Source organism: Clarias gariepinus, chromosome 7, assembly GCF_024256425.1.
Source record: "Clarias gariepinus isolate MV-2021 ecotype Netherlands chromosome 7, CGAR_prim_01v2, whole genome shotgun sequence".
Taxonomy (NCBI): Eukaryota; Metazoa; Chordata; class Actinopteri; order Siluriformes; family Clariidae; genus Clarias; species Clarias gariepinus.
Genome location: NC_071106.1, coordinates 17,180,947 through 17,195,459, shown reverse-complemented (window position 1 = coordinate 17,195,459; position 14,513 = coordinate 17,180,947). Strand labels below are relative to the sequence as shown.

General features: G+C 37.2%; 1 protein-coding gene across 2 annotated transcripts in view; it reads left to right on the top strand.

Moving 5' to 3' along the window:
- The window catches only part of mgat4c (mgat4 family member C), a 168,488-nt gene that overhangs the window by 38,034 nt on the left and 115,941 nt on the right, over positions 1–14,513 (top strand). For both annotated transcript variants that reach the window (XM_053500634.1, XM_053500633.1), the window contains exon 2: positions 13,180–13,244. The gene's annotated coding sequence lies outside the window, so the exon portion shown is untranslated. The remainder of the gene's footprint in view (positions 1–13,179; positions 13,245–14,513) is intronic.

Genomic DNA, 14,513 nt, shown 5'->3' with positions numbered 1-14,513 from the left:
ATATTCTTATAATTATTTAGCTTTGAAAGGTACATTTTGCTTTAAAAAAAAAAAAAAAAAAAAAGGATTTGTTTAGATGGCAGAAATATATGCAATATTTTGCTTGTGCTTCACCTTCCTTAAGGTCTTAATGATTGTTCATCATGCCTTGTTCATTTAAAAGTTCCAGACTGCCAGTCATCATAAATGCATTAGCAAGTCCTTGAAGTGGCAGAAAATTGGATTACAGTATTGGTTTTTATAAGGGGTTCTCCATGTAATCATTCATGAATGCTATGAATTTCAGTTAATTTCAGTAGGTGGATGTGTTGCTTAAGAAATGATAATGATGTAGCAGATCTAAATAGTGAAGGTGTGAGCAGAAATATTATATTCCTTCATTGATCTTTACCAACCACTCTATTTGTAGTCAGGATGCAGAGGATCCAGAACCTATCCTATTTGAAACTCACACAGTACACTCAAAAAATAACTTGTTGAATGAACATAATTAAATTATGGAAAGGATTCCACCTGATTTAATGGCTTTCTTTCAGCATTCAGCAATTTTGTTGGCTCAACGTAATGTTCTTAGGTTCAGTCAAATAAATTTTATTAGGTTCATTTAACTTAACTTTAATTAATACATAAAATAACACATAATTTTACATGAAAAAATAATCCATCATAATTTTATACTGTTAACATAAATGAATAGCGTTGTTACAACAATTTTTTCAGTTGTAAATTAGGTTGATTCAACTCAAGTTGGTCAACAGAATTCTGTGAAGGAAAGAAGCATAAGACAAGGGATAAAACAGAGATTTTAATTTTACACCAGCAGCAAGTTACAAATGAGGTCTCAATTTGAAAAGATGTACAAAACATAAAACACCACAAATAAGTATTAATCATGGGAAAAAAATTAAACACCAACAGAAACGTTTTGTACTTTATAACTGTACGTTATGACTTTCAAATATGACCGTTAGAGACGGTTGGTCAGGAAACTCCTGAAGTCAGATGCAGACAGGACACTTTCACTCACAAACTCCTGTGAAAAAATACAGAGATAGATTCAATTAAAATTCATGATACTTAATTTATCAAATGAACAATATTTATACATTGTTCCTCTCGCTTCACAACTCATGAGAACAGACCGAAACCAGAACCGAACCGCAGATTAAGCACGCGCATTTAACCGTCGGTATTTTAAGTGTGATTAAAAATACAAGAAATAGCTTAAACCAAAATAACGGGACTAAACATCGCTAAACAGCAGGTGACATTTATGTTCAGTATTTCGTTTCTATTTAGAAATATGGGAATTAATTCCTGCTTCCCTTTTCCACACGCCCGCCAAACGTTTGTCTTCTCTTCTTGCGATATCTTCTTGCAATGTTTGATCTGATATTTCCGGTTTTCATAGTGACAAGATCTCTTTGGTTTATCTCAACATGATTGAAGCTAATACATGGTAAGTTCTTGAATTTCATGCAAATACAACATAATTTATTCATGTTTATCTTGGAAACATGAAATTATTATGTACAAAACACATATTACATTTTAGTACATGTAACAGGCCAAGTTCATTTTTTTGAGTGTAACGTAAGCTCAGAAGCCGAACCTGAGACCCTGGAGCTGGGAGGCAACAACACTGGCCCGGATGTTAAATATTTAAATTATTGGTTAATGAAAAGTGGTTGAATCATCAACACAGTTTCATATCAAGGGCCCTGATTAACTAAGATCCAAAATAATTACACTCATTTTCATATGGAATGGATTGTGTGTGCATATTGTGGGGGATTTACAAAGAATGTTGTTGTTCTTTCTGCTGTCAAGGGGTTGTTACAGCAGACCAACCAATTTGCATACAGGTTGGCACAGGCTTTACGGCGGGTGTCCTTACTGATGCAACCCTTCAATTCTGTCTGAGACAGCGGCTGGGTTTGGGCATTGGCTGAGAATCAAACCTACTGTAGGCTTTCAGCGGGGCAGGCAAGAAGCCTATCACTCAGCCACCAGAGTCGGGTGATTTACACAGAATAACTGTATGAACTACATTATGTAAAAAGTAAAGAGAGAAAGCAAATATAAATGAAGTAATGTCAAAGGCCCCTGTCTCTGTTTAAACATTGTTGGCACCAGAAATGAGAACTTGCAGAAGATATCTGCACTCACTAGTCACTTGATTAGATACACCTTGCTAGTACTGGGTTGGACATATGGAAGTATACAGTAGCAGTGCCAAATCAAAACAGCATGTGAAATTACATGTAAAAAAACTTGTTGCAGTAAAAATGTTTGCACTTTTCTGCACTGCGATTAGATCTGAATGGGAAAAACGAATTTTTACAGCATTTATAATGCTTGACACTTTTGGCACTGTAATTTATTGTGGTGTGTATTTTTCAAATCAAAATGTAATTTAACCATTTAAAAAGTTAAAGCAAGAATATTGACCTTACTAAATTGTTGTTCCAAAAAATATTTTCAAGTATTAAAAATACCATATTCATTATTTTTAACCGCATACCTTCAGGCTGCCAAAATTATAAATGCTGTAAGGATTTTTTTCCATTCTTATTAAAGTCAGAAAAAAAAAATTATTACAGCAATTTTTTGTTAAGTTCAGTAATTTAACCTGCTATTTTGCTGAGAAAAAATTTGGGACTTTTATACTTCCATATGGATCCCTTTTTACCTTCAGAACTGCATTAATTATTTGTGATATAGATTCAACAAAGTGCTGGAAAAATTGCTCAAAGATTTTTGGTCCTAATTGGCATGGCTGAACATCCATGATGAGAATCTCCTGATCCACTACATCCCAAACTGACTCTAGAGATCATCTGAATGCAGTGAACTCATTGTTGTGTACAAAAAAACAATATGATATTATTTTAACTTTGAGAAATGGTGCATTATCCTGTAGGCATACACGGATGGACATGGTCAGCAACAATACACATCCAAGCTTTGGCATTTAATTACACCCAGTTGGTACTAAGGGGTCAAAAGTGAGCCAAAAAAATCACCCCCACACCATAACACCAGCAGCTGCTGCCTGCACCATTTATACAAGGCAGGATAGATCCATGCTTTAATTTTGCTTACACCAAATTCTGACTCTTCCATCCAAATGAAACGGAGAGTCCTCAGACCAGAAACTGTTTTGCCATGTCTACCATTGTTGAATTTTGTTGAGCACACGTAAATTGTAGTTTCCTGTTTTTTGCTGATCGTAGTGGCACCCGGTGTGGTCTTCCGCTGCTTCTAGGTTCAATACGCTGTGTGATCATCAGTTCATTTGCTTGGAATTGGAACCTAACAAGTTAGGTTAATTGGCATTCCTAAATTGCCTGTAGTGTGTGAATGAGAATGTGATTGTACTGTATGTATATGTGTGTGTGCCCTGCTATGGATCCTGTCCAGGGTGTATCCTGTCTTGTGCCCTAAGTCTCCTGGGATAGGCTCCAGGTCCCCGCGACCCTGAATACAGAATAAAGTAGTGTAGAAGACGAGTAAGTGAGTGTGTGAGAGTGTTTTGTTGCAAAGAAATGGGTAGGAATGGATAGAGAAGTTCAAGAAAAGTTGCACACGTGTTAGCCTTAAAGAAGGGGCCGGACATCTGACCACAACTGTTGACAACATTGCATCATCCCTATAGCCCTGACCTTGCTCTATCTAACTTTCACCTGTTTGGTCTCCTGAAAGAAGCCCTATGAAGCTGAAGAATCACTTCTGATTAAGAAGTGAAGACAGCGGCGCATCCGTGGCTCTCAGCTTAGCCAAAACATTTTTTAATGAGGGAATATGAAAGCTTGTTGATAGATGGATAAAGTATGTTGGAAAGCAAGGAACTTATATGAAAAAATTATGCATTTTTTCTTTTCTCAAAGTTAATTAAAATAAATTCAACAACTAGAGTGTGGATACTTATTTTTGATTCACCCTGTGGTTAAATAAATAAATAAATAAATAAATAAATTACTTTTACAATCTAATGATATAATTTGGTTTTGAACTAGCAGAAACTGACAAAAGATGTAATGTTACATAATAACTGCAAATATAATACCTTCTTTTCAGTCATACTAATTTTCACACACAATTGTTGTCCCAGGTGTGACTTTCAGGCTTCATTAAGTCACACTGTACTAAACGAATCTCCTTGCATTGACTCCACAGCTATTTTACACAATTAGGCAGAGATTGCATTTTTGTTAAGACAAGCATACAAAATATATTCCTCTTTTGAAAGATGCAGTCTTCCATTGTGACTTCCATTACGTTTACCACACATTTTACACATGAATTTGATTTAGTAAATTAGGACCTAGTTGCATAAACCTATATATGTTTATTGATTTGATAGAATGAAAGCTCATAAACACATCCGACTGCTTTGATTATTGTTTATCCAAGGTTCTCTCACTTTGCTATCAGGACCATCTCTTAGACTTGTCCCCTGGTGGGCCTGTAGCCACCTCATGCCTCATTGCCCTCGCTCTCCACCTCTCCTAAACCTCTTAATATGTTGCGCAGAGGTGATTGAAACAAACCCAAGGTGGTGTCAGGACCCCAGACACCATGTAATTGGATTCTTCTATGTTTGTGCTATCACACTAAAGCAGTGCAGTAGAAATAGGGCAACAGAAGAACACAGACCCCTACTCTCCCCATCAAACAACAAATAGAAACTTGAGACCTCTTTGGGGCAAAAAAAAAAAGTTTAACAAAGAACACTTATTGCAAAAGCAGGTTTAAATGTCCATGGTTTGATGGACATTTTTTTATTCTTTAAACCTAATATGATTTTAGGGGATTGAAATGTTTTCGTCTGTAGAAGATAACAGCGTGTTTAGTTCCTGTTTGGAGGACCACATTCAGAGTCATGCATTGCGTGTTTGGATGACGTCTCTTTGTCTTCTCCTTCCCACACATCACATCCCTACGTGTCCAATTTGGCCAATGTTGCTTAGTGACGGCGCTCCATGAGGCCACTTGCTGTGTGGTTTAGAATCACAGCCGAGCTGTACCTACCGGTCTCTAGCTCTCTGATAAGGAACACAGAAAGAAGCTGGCTGTAATTTATCTAAGGCTATTTTGTGATTCAGATATACTGTTCTGGATGCAGCCAAGCGGTAAATTGCTTTCCTCTGGGAGCAGGTCGCATTGTGGGGTCGACAAAGCAGAGCTATTTTTCTCTCTACCACTACCCTGTTTTATCTGTCTCCATCTCACTTTCTGCCTATCACTGTCTGTCTTTCTCCAACCCTCCACTCCAACACCTTCCTTCTGTTCAGTGTGAGAGTGATTCTATAAGCAGTCATCACAGTGGCTGCAATTAGGGGTGATAATAGCAGGCAAAGAACAGCAGGTCACAGAGATACTGTGAGCTCTGAAAGGTCAAAATGATGCAAACCATGAGAGGGAGACAAACACTTTTCTGAAGAGTAGTCAGCTGTAAAATTGAAGTGGAAAAATTATACACTACCAGTCAAAAGTTTGGACAACCGTAATTTCAGGGTCTTTTCTGGTTTTTATTTCCTTCTACATTGTGAAGGAATTGCTGAATGCATCCAAAATATGCAATAATCTCCTTTGAACAGTTGATGTTGAGATGTGTCTGCTACTTATGATCTGTAGAACCTTAATAACAAATTTAATCTGAGGTACTTTTATTCTTAATAGACTGGTAATTCTAAATAAACTTTTGGTCTTGCTTTCCTGGCATGGTCAATTTCATCATGATGCTTAATGGGTTTTGCTAATGCACTTGACAATACTGTTCTTGCAACTATTATTTCAGAACAGCAGAGTTTGGGAAATAGAATAACAACTGACTGAACAACTGACTTTTTTTTGTTGTTGTTGTTGCTATTTAATTACGTAATGCCATACTGTATGTGTTATTTCATAGTTTTGACATCTCCAGTATTGTTCTGCAGTTAGCGCTGTCTCCTTGATTCTCCATCGTCCAAGTTTAAATTCCATCTAAGGATCTGTGTGCATCTCCCTGTGCTTGGTGGGTTTCCTCTGGGTGCTCTGGTTTTCTCCCACAGTGCAAAGATATACAGATTAGGCTAATTGGAGTTTCCAAATTGCTCGTGGTGTAGAAATGAGCGTGTGAATATGTATATGTGTGTGTGTAACCTGCAATAGATTGGCAGCCCGTCCAGAGTGTACCCTGCCTCTTGCCCAAAGTCTCTTGGCATAGGCTCCAGGCCTCCCGCGAACCTGTAAACTTGATAAAGCGGTATAGACATTGAGTGAGTGATTGAACTGATGACAAAACAATAAAAACCGAATTACTGTAAATGGTGTGTCCAAACTTTTGACTGATACTGTGTATAGGAGAGTAACATACTGTACACTAAGGGACTTTTACATTGGCATTATAATGGCAGTTTGAATTAAAAATCCTGATCCCCTTTGGTGTGGTTTGTTTGGGGAGATTGTGTGTGATTAAAATTATTTCCAGCTATCTAATAATTCATTTAATATGCCTTTCCCATGATTGTTACTATGTTTACTCTTAACTAGACCAAAAGATACTTTGTATTTATACTGTAAGAATAGTACTTTACTCAAACTCAAAATGTAATATTAATCACAATTTTTAATTTTCATGAGCTGCAAGCTGTTACATGTTTTGAATTTAGAATATATACTCAGCAAAAAAAGAAATGTCCCTTTTTCAGGACTGTGTATTTCAACAATAATGTTGTAAAAATCCAAATAACTTTACAGATCTTCATTGTAAAGGGTTTAAACAATGTTTTCCATGCATGTTCAATTAACCATAATTAATGAATTAACATGCACCTGTGGAATGGTCGTTAAGCCCTTAACAGCTTACAGAAAGTAGGCATTTAAGGTCGCAGTTCTAAAAACGCAGGACACTAAAGAGACTTGTCTACCGACTGTGAAAAACACCCAAAGAAAGATGCCCAGGGCCCCTGCTCATCTGCGTGAACGTGCATTAGGCATGCTGCAGGGAGGCATGAGGACTGCTGATGTGGCTAGGGCAATAAATTGCCATGTCCGCACTGTGAGACGCCTAAGACAGCTTTACAGGGAGACAGGAAGGACAGCTGATCATCCTCGCAGTGGAAGACCACGTGTAACAACACCTGCACAGGATCGGTACATCCGAATATCACACCTGCGTGACAGGTACAGGAAGGCCACAACAACTGCCCGAGTCACACCAGGAACACACAATCCCTCCATCAGTGCTCAGACTGTCCGCAATAGGCAGTCCATGAGGAGGAGATGCACTGCAGTACTTCAAGCAGCTGGTGACCACACCACATACTGACTGGTACTTTTGCTTTTGAGCCTCCCTTCATTCAGGAACACATTGTGAAACATTTTTAGTTTATGTCTTATGGTGTTGACTCTTTTAGTGTTCATACAAATATTTACACATTAAATTTACTGAAAGTAAAAACAGTTAAAAGTCAGAGGACGTTTCTTTTTTTGCTGAGTATATATCACTGTCCTGCCAAAAAAATCACCACCTGGATTTAACTAAGCAAATAGTTAAAAGCTTTCCATTGGATAATTACTGCAGTGATTAATATGTTTCAGCTGGCAACAAGTAATTTAACCCTAACTGATGGGTGCCTCTGGTCATGGCAAAGATGTTACTCAAAAGGGTCAAATTATTGGCCTTCATCGAGCAAAGACAACATGTGGTATGGCAGTGTTCTATAATATAAGGTTGTATCTGTTGATCAGGTTTAAGTTCAACAATGTTAAGTGCTCAAAAATTCCATCAGCTGACTACCTGGATAGACTGAATGATCAGGATTTTCCATCAATAGACTTTTTCTTCTAAGCATAAGATGCCAGGATTTATCATGCTCAGATTGTGAAAGACTGGTTCAAGGAGCATGAGACATAATTTTCACACATGGTTTGGCCACTGCAAAGTCCAGATCTAATCCCATAGATAATCTTTTGAGATGTGTTAGAGAAGACTTTCTTTTTTTTTTTTTTTGGTCGGGTAGTGTATATTTACACAATGATGTGTGTGTATATATATATATGTATGTATAACATCCAGCATGGCCGTTGATTTCAAATAATTTTATTTGTGTTAATTCTGAATTTCCTTTTTGCTTGAGTTTAGTAGTAGAGAAGGGCACACGACTGGAACATAATTATCACTCGATAATAATACACCTTATAAAAAAAATAAATTTGAAAATCATGTAAAATCTTATATGCAGCGCTCCACTATATTGCTAAAAGTTTGTTAATACCTGAGCATTGCTGTACATTTTGAACATCCTGTTCTAGATTTAGTTCCTGTTTGAGGTTATAATAACCTCCACTCTTTTGGGAAGTCTTTGAACTAGGTTTTGGCTGTGGGGATTTGCCCATTCAGGCACAAGAGCATTAAAGGAATCTTTATGAACTTTGATTTATGCATTGCCATGCTGGAACAGGCTCAGGCCTTGCAGTTTTAGTGAAGGGAAATCTTGACGCTACTGCATACAAAAACAGTTAAAAGAATTTTTCTACCTTTTTGAGTCCCACCTTTTTGCCAGTACTGTAGTTTCAAAAAAAAAAAAAAAAGTACTGTAGTTTCAGGAAGGTACAGGCATAGTTGTGGTGATCAGGTGTCCGCATATTTTTGGCCATCTTAAGTAATGCTGCTAATGCCAATGTGTAATATGACTTTATACATTGGTTATTACCACATAAAAACATTAAACATCAAACCAATAAGAGGTAAGCTAATTAATAGCAATTTTATTGTATTGTCACTTCAGGATGGAGGAAAAGGTCAGTGATAATAAATGCCAAAAATAAAATAGGGAGCAAAAAAATAGAACAAGTTCAGGGAACGTTAATAAAAGTGGTAGAGTGGGTTGTCAAACTTGTCTTGCGTGCGCAGAGGCTGACATTCCTGCTGCCTCCAGAAATTTAGGTTAAGCCTCATTTACTGTCTCTGACACACTCTCTATAGGACACGTTTATCCCCTAAGAGCATCCCAAACCATCAAAGAAAGTTATAAAAGAATTTAAAAATGTAAATGTAAGTATTCAGCTTATGACTGCTTTTGTAGTTGGACCCAAGAGCATGGAATTACAACAGAAGGAAACACCATAAACCCTCTAAATTCTAGTCATATGGATTTCTTAGTCTGGATGTTTAATCGTAGGTCTTCTGCAACACTTGTATTTAACCTATAAACCAATAAAGTCCTATATTTGATGTGGCAAATTTAAGTTGGCTTGCTGGCAACGAAAAAAATCCAAGTAATTGTAGAATTAATGCATTACAATGCCTATCAGTGTGTAAAAAAAAATCAATGTATGTTTAAAAAGCCTATTGTTGCCTTTAAAATTGGCCTTCACAGGAACCCGATAGTGGTGAGATATTAGATTACACGCTGTTGATCTGTGCTGTGTCAAGGGCCTCTCTGTAAACACCTCAATGGCTCTAGCAGTTAAAGCTGAACCACAGTGATAAATAAATTGTCCTTGATGGAAGTCATTTATGTGATAAGGAGATTGAGAATGCTGTAAAAGATTTATGTTGCATCAGTTATTGAGTTTTATAGCAGAGCAATATTCAATTCTTGAATTCCTGAAAGGTATTTCTGCAATACAAATAATATATTTTTTAATTATATACCTATTAATTATATCACCTTAAAGGTACTAATATGACAGAAACTATAAATGGACTTCACAAACTGTAAATGGACACTAAAAATGCATTCTTTTAATGCAAAAGAATTAAAAAAGGATATTATTATTATTTATCTGTCAACATCCAGTCTCTCACTGGTCAGTTGTGGTTGTGATTGTAAAAGAAGGCAAATAATGCTTAGCTCCAAGTGTGTCATGCTGCCCTGTAATGCAGCATGAGAAGCAATTCGTAAGGAGGCATTTGGCTGGTTTCACAAGTCTCTGAGGAAGCAGTGTTAGCTTTCACCCTGTCTGGGGACTTGTTGTTGTTGTTGTGTGATAGAAGTTAGATAGTGTATAGGAATTGGGAAGTGACCAAATTAGGGGAAAAGGGGGAAAAATTAGAAGCAACCAAACAACGAAGAAAAAAACAACAAGCTGTTTGTTAAATGATTGGCAGTTGTAATCTTTGGCAATGAAATGTACAGTATCAGGGTATGCTGTTTGAGGAAATTAACCAACGTTAGCATGGTATCCCAGTAGCCTCTATAGGTGAGGCAACTAAATCTAGACCAGATTGTGGTCTGTTGGTCAACTTGCTTCAAACATCTTCAAGTAACCTTAAATTCCACACTGTTTGGGCTTGAACCCCCCCGAACTTTCGCTCCCTTACCCAGAGCCATTTGAGCCAGTGATATGGGAGGAGATTTATGACATTTTATTTGACTGTCATTAAAGTTACATAGCATGTTGTTTATAAAATTTATTAATAATACATGCTTCTTTTTTTTTTCTTTTTAAAAATATGGAACTGAAACATTCTCTGTATTCCTTCTCTGCTTAAGCTTGAATTGTCCTAAATCTAGGCCAGCTTGTGTTGGTCTATTGATCAACTTGCTTCGGCTTGACTTTTAAATGTAGTCTCTGCCAGTTTCTGTTTGAAGAAGTCAGAGCATGCACAACATGGTGAAATTAAATCTGGTTATCAGAAAAGGAATTTAAGCCTACATAAAATTGAAGGCGAAAAGATAGGGCAATCGTTTGTTTCTTTTGTGCGTGTGTTTGTGTGTGTACATGCGTGCGTGTGTGTGTGTGTGTGTGTGTGTACACACTCTACAGTATCTCCTTGGTGATGCAAATAAATTTTTTAAAAGTTACTTTTATTCTGGAAGTAATGGTAAACTAAAGTTAATGTTAGCAATGTTTGCTGGCCCAACAGATGAAAAATTGCTGCTTTATTCGAAATTTACATTGAAAATAGAGAATGCGAACATAATTCATGCTCAGCCTTGCATGTTGGAGCATCAATACTTAATATTGATGTATTTGGGATTATTTTAGTAAATACTGGTCTATGCAACTGTTGGGTATAATGAAGGTAGAGAAGGATGCAAATGAGCGTAAAATAGGAGGTTTAATTACGAACACCAGGCCAACAGGTACCAAACAGTAATCCAAAGCAAGGTTAAAAACAGGCAGGGTCAGATGATGTACAAACAATAATGACAAGGTCAGGGCCAAAATCTGAATCTTTAAACAAAAGCGGTCAAAAGCCGAACATCAAAATAAACATCAACGGCTTGGTGAATTCAGACAGGAGCATGCTAAATAGCACTGATTCTAGGTTTGGAGTCTGCTTATGTAGTTTGTGGTAATGAGGAGCGGGTCTGTTCAATCAGATCTCTGGCAAACATGACCATGTGCAAGCATGTTGGTTTGTGTAGTCCACTATGCTTGTTCGGAAATAGATCTTATTTTCCCATAACTGCATGACCTATTGTGTTTTATTCCTTACTTACCAAGCTACTTACATATTTCCCTTGAAAAGATTAGCAATATATTAACTATATTTCAGGGATACAAGGAGTACATGTTGGAAAATCAGTACTACAGTATGTGTATATATTTCCCTATACCATGTTGGAGTACATACAAGTCCTTAATGATTTATTTGGTTATATCTGTTGTAATATGTGCAAACATAACTAGTGACATTTTTCAGAATTTTGTTATTTTTAAAACTAATTCAGATGCAGTGCATTTTCTACTTATCCTGGTTCTGCCCTGACATGTTCACCTCTACTGTTCACCTTGTTTAAAAAAATCCTTACCAAGCTTAACTGGGAACAATTTAAAAGAGTCAGTTTCTATGCAAAGTTGATGCTTTATTCATGAGGCTGCATTAAATTAACCTAAAAGGGCTGGTTCTGATTGATTGATTCTTTAAGCAGACATGGGATTATTCCTCATGTGATGGTTCTTTATGCATGAGGTCATCATATTAAAAAGTTGAATCACAGCTTGGTGGCAGAAAATTCTACCACATTTTTGTGATGTAGTCAGATTACTGGTGGATTTGTGAAGCATATTGGGAACTGATAACTGCAATTCTTTTAGATTTGTGTAATCATTTGACCAGCTATATATATATAGCTAAGCAGAGAGTGCTTGGTTGATTTGTCTGCTAAACCATGAACATTTTCTATGGATGAGAGCATGAGTTAAACAAAACATGGACACATTTAATACATTGGTGTACAAATTAAATAGCTAGAAGAAAAAGAAGACAAAAACTGAGAAGTAGAAAAAATGTAACATCTTTTGTCTTTAATCCACTGACTAATGTCTTGCTTAATAAATGTTTAACAAACATCTTCATATAAATTTATAGGATTTTATATATTTATACCCCCAGCAGCCATACCATTACCACACAACATTAACATGTTAACAATGATTATCAATTGTATATACCAGTAAAGGATCTTGAGCACCCAAAGCTCTCCCATGGCCAGGGGGACAAAGGACAGTCTGTCTAATCTGCAACCACAGAAAAGCCATTGAAGCAAAAATCATCGAAAAAGCCAATTCTGGTCATCATAGAAGGCAAGAGAACATCCAGTGATCCAAAGCCCACTGTGCACGGGGCCCAACAGACAAAGAGCCTAAGGCTGCTGACCTGGCCTCTAACCTTCCGAGATCCCAATCCAATCATGCACCCATGGGATGTGCTGGACAAACAAATCTGATCCAAAGATGTCCCACCGCACAACCCATAGCACCCAAAGGATGTACTGCCCATCTCCTGGTGCCAAACACCGCAACACATCACCAGAGGTCATGAAGAGACATGCCCGAGAGGCCAGGCAGCACAATGGGATATTGGGCTTAATGTTATGCATTGTAAGGATAAAATTGTATGGTGTATGTTCTTTGTTAAAAATGGGTCTTTCTAAAGAATCAGACATGCATAACAGCCGGTGTGTTAACATGAGTTCATCTTGAGTGGGAGAGATGACTCTGTGTGTTTACGAAGAAATGGCAATCATGCGGAGAATGTTTTGTAATTAAAGTTCCATTTTGCTAAAAAGGTGTTCAAATGGATGCCCTTAATGCCCTATGTATGGAGACTTTTGGGACAGCCTCGGTATAATCATCTACTGTTAAACATTTATTTTTATCCTTGTTTTCTTTTTATTTGCATTTTATTGTTATAGTGTAAGACTAAGCCTTATGTTTTTCTTGTTCTCGAAACAGAAAAACATCCACTACGCATCTCCACAAGAAAAAACAAGTAACATTGGAGAGTGGACTGCATTCAGGTAATCTCAATAATCTGACTAAACCATTCAGAAAATAAAGTTAAACACATTTGTAGCAACTATTTGTAATATTCATCATGTAGATAATAATATATTTAATTTTCCTTAGCCAGCATGGAGTCACTTGACTTTGATCAAGGCTGAAAGTGTCTGCTCGTGTTCTGTTCATGCAAACATGTAAAAATGTTGTTTTATACTGCAAATTCATGGGCCATGTGGTCATGCTGAATCTGTTTCTCCGCATTAAGCTAATTCGAGCATGCCAGGTATCTGTGTTTGTAGTATAAATCTAATGATGTGAGGAGGTAAATGAACCTCCTCGTCTTGCACCCATCACTAGTTACACAGTGGTTTGTCTGATAGTACAAACGTTATTTATGTTTTCTCCTTCATTTTAATGAGGCCCTCCTTAAGAGACAGATGGTGCATTAGTGGAGACAAACTTTCACTGAATTTCCAGCAAAACGGCACAACACACCGGGAAGGTCTCATAATTTAAATCTCTTTTTTTTTTCTCTCTGACATTGGGTAAAGCCATTGCAATTCACTGAGAGCACTGTGAGTACTTTTCAAGTATTATCACCTCTAAATACAAGCAGAATACTGAAGCAGAGAAAAATTTCCAAATGGATCCAACTCCTTTATTTATAGTAAATATGTGAGCAAGTGTTTCATTGCAACTCTTCTCTAATGGAACCCTCAGCAGATGTACACTAATAGGCATATACTGATAAATGTTTACAATTATTCAAAACATATATACACCAGTACAATGATCCTAAATGAATTTTTTAATAGTGAAGAATTTACTGGCAAATGTCAGACTGCATATACTGTCCACACCGATCCTCCATTACAACATTAACACATTAAAACACATTCTGTAGCACAGAAAAGCCACTGTAGCACCAGAATATGAAGTGCACCACAGCCTGATACACACAGGTAGGCAAAGAGCCCAACTTGGCCTTCAAACTTCCCGGATCTCAACACGAAATGCATTCTTTGAAAAGTTCCACCCAAACTATTTACTGCCAGCCTCCTAGTGTTAGACGTCACAGAACACCCCAGAGATCTTGTGGAGTCCCCTGTGGGAACAGAGCTCACTGATTAAGGCTTTGGACTACTGATCAGAAGGTCCCAGGTTCACACCTGGCACCACTAAGTTGGCACTATTGGGCCCTTAAGCGAGGCCCTTAACCCTCAATTGCTCAGATGTAACCGTCAAAGTACTCTGGATAAAGGCATCTGCCAAATGCTCAAATGTTA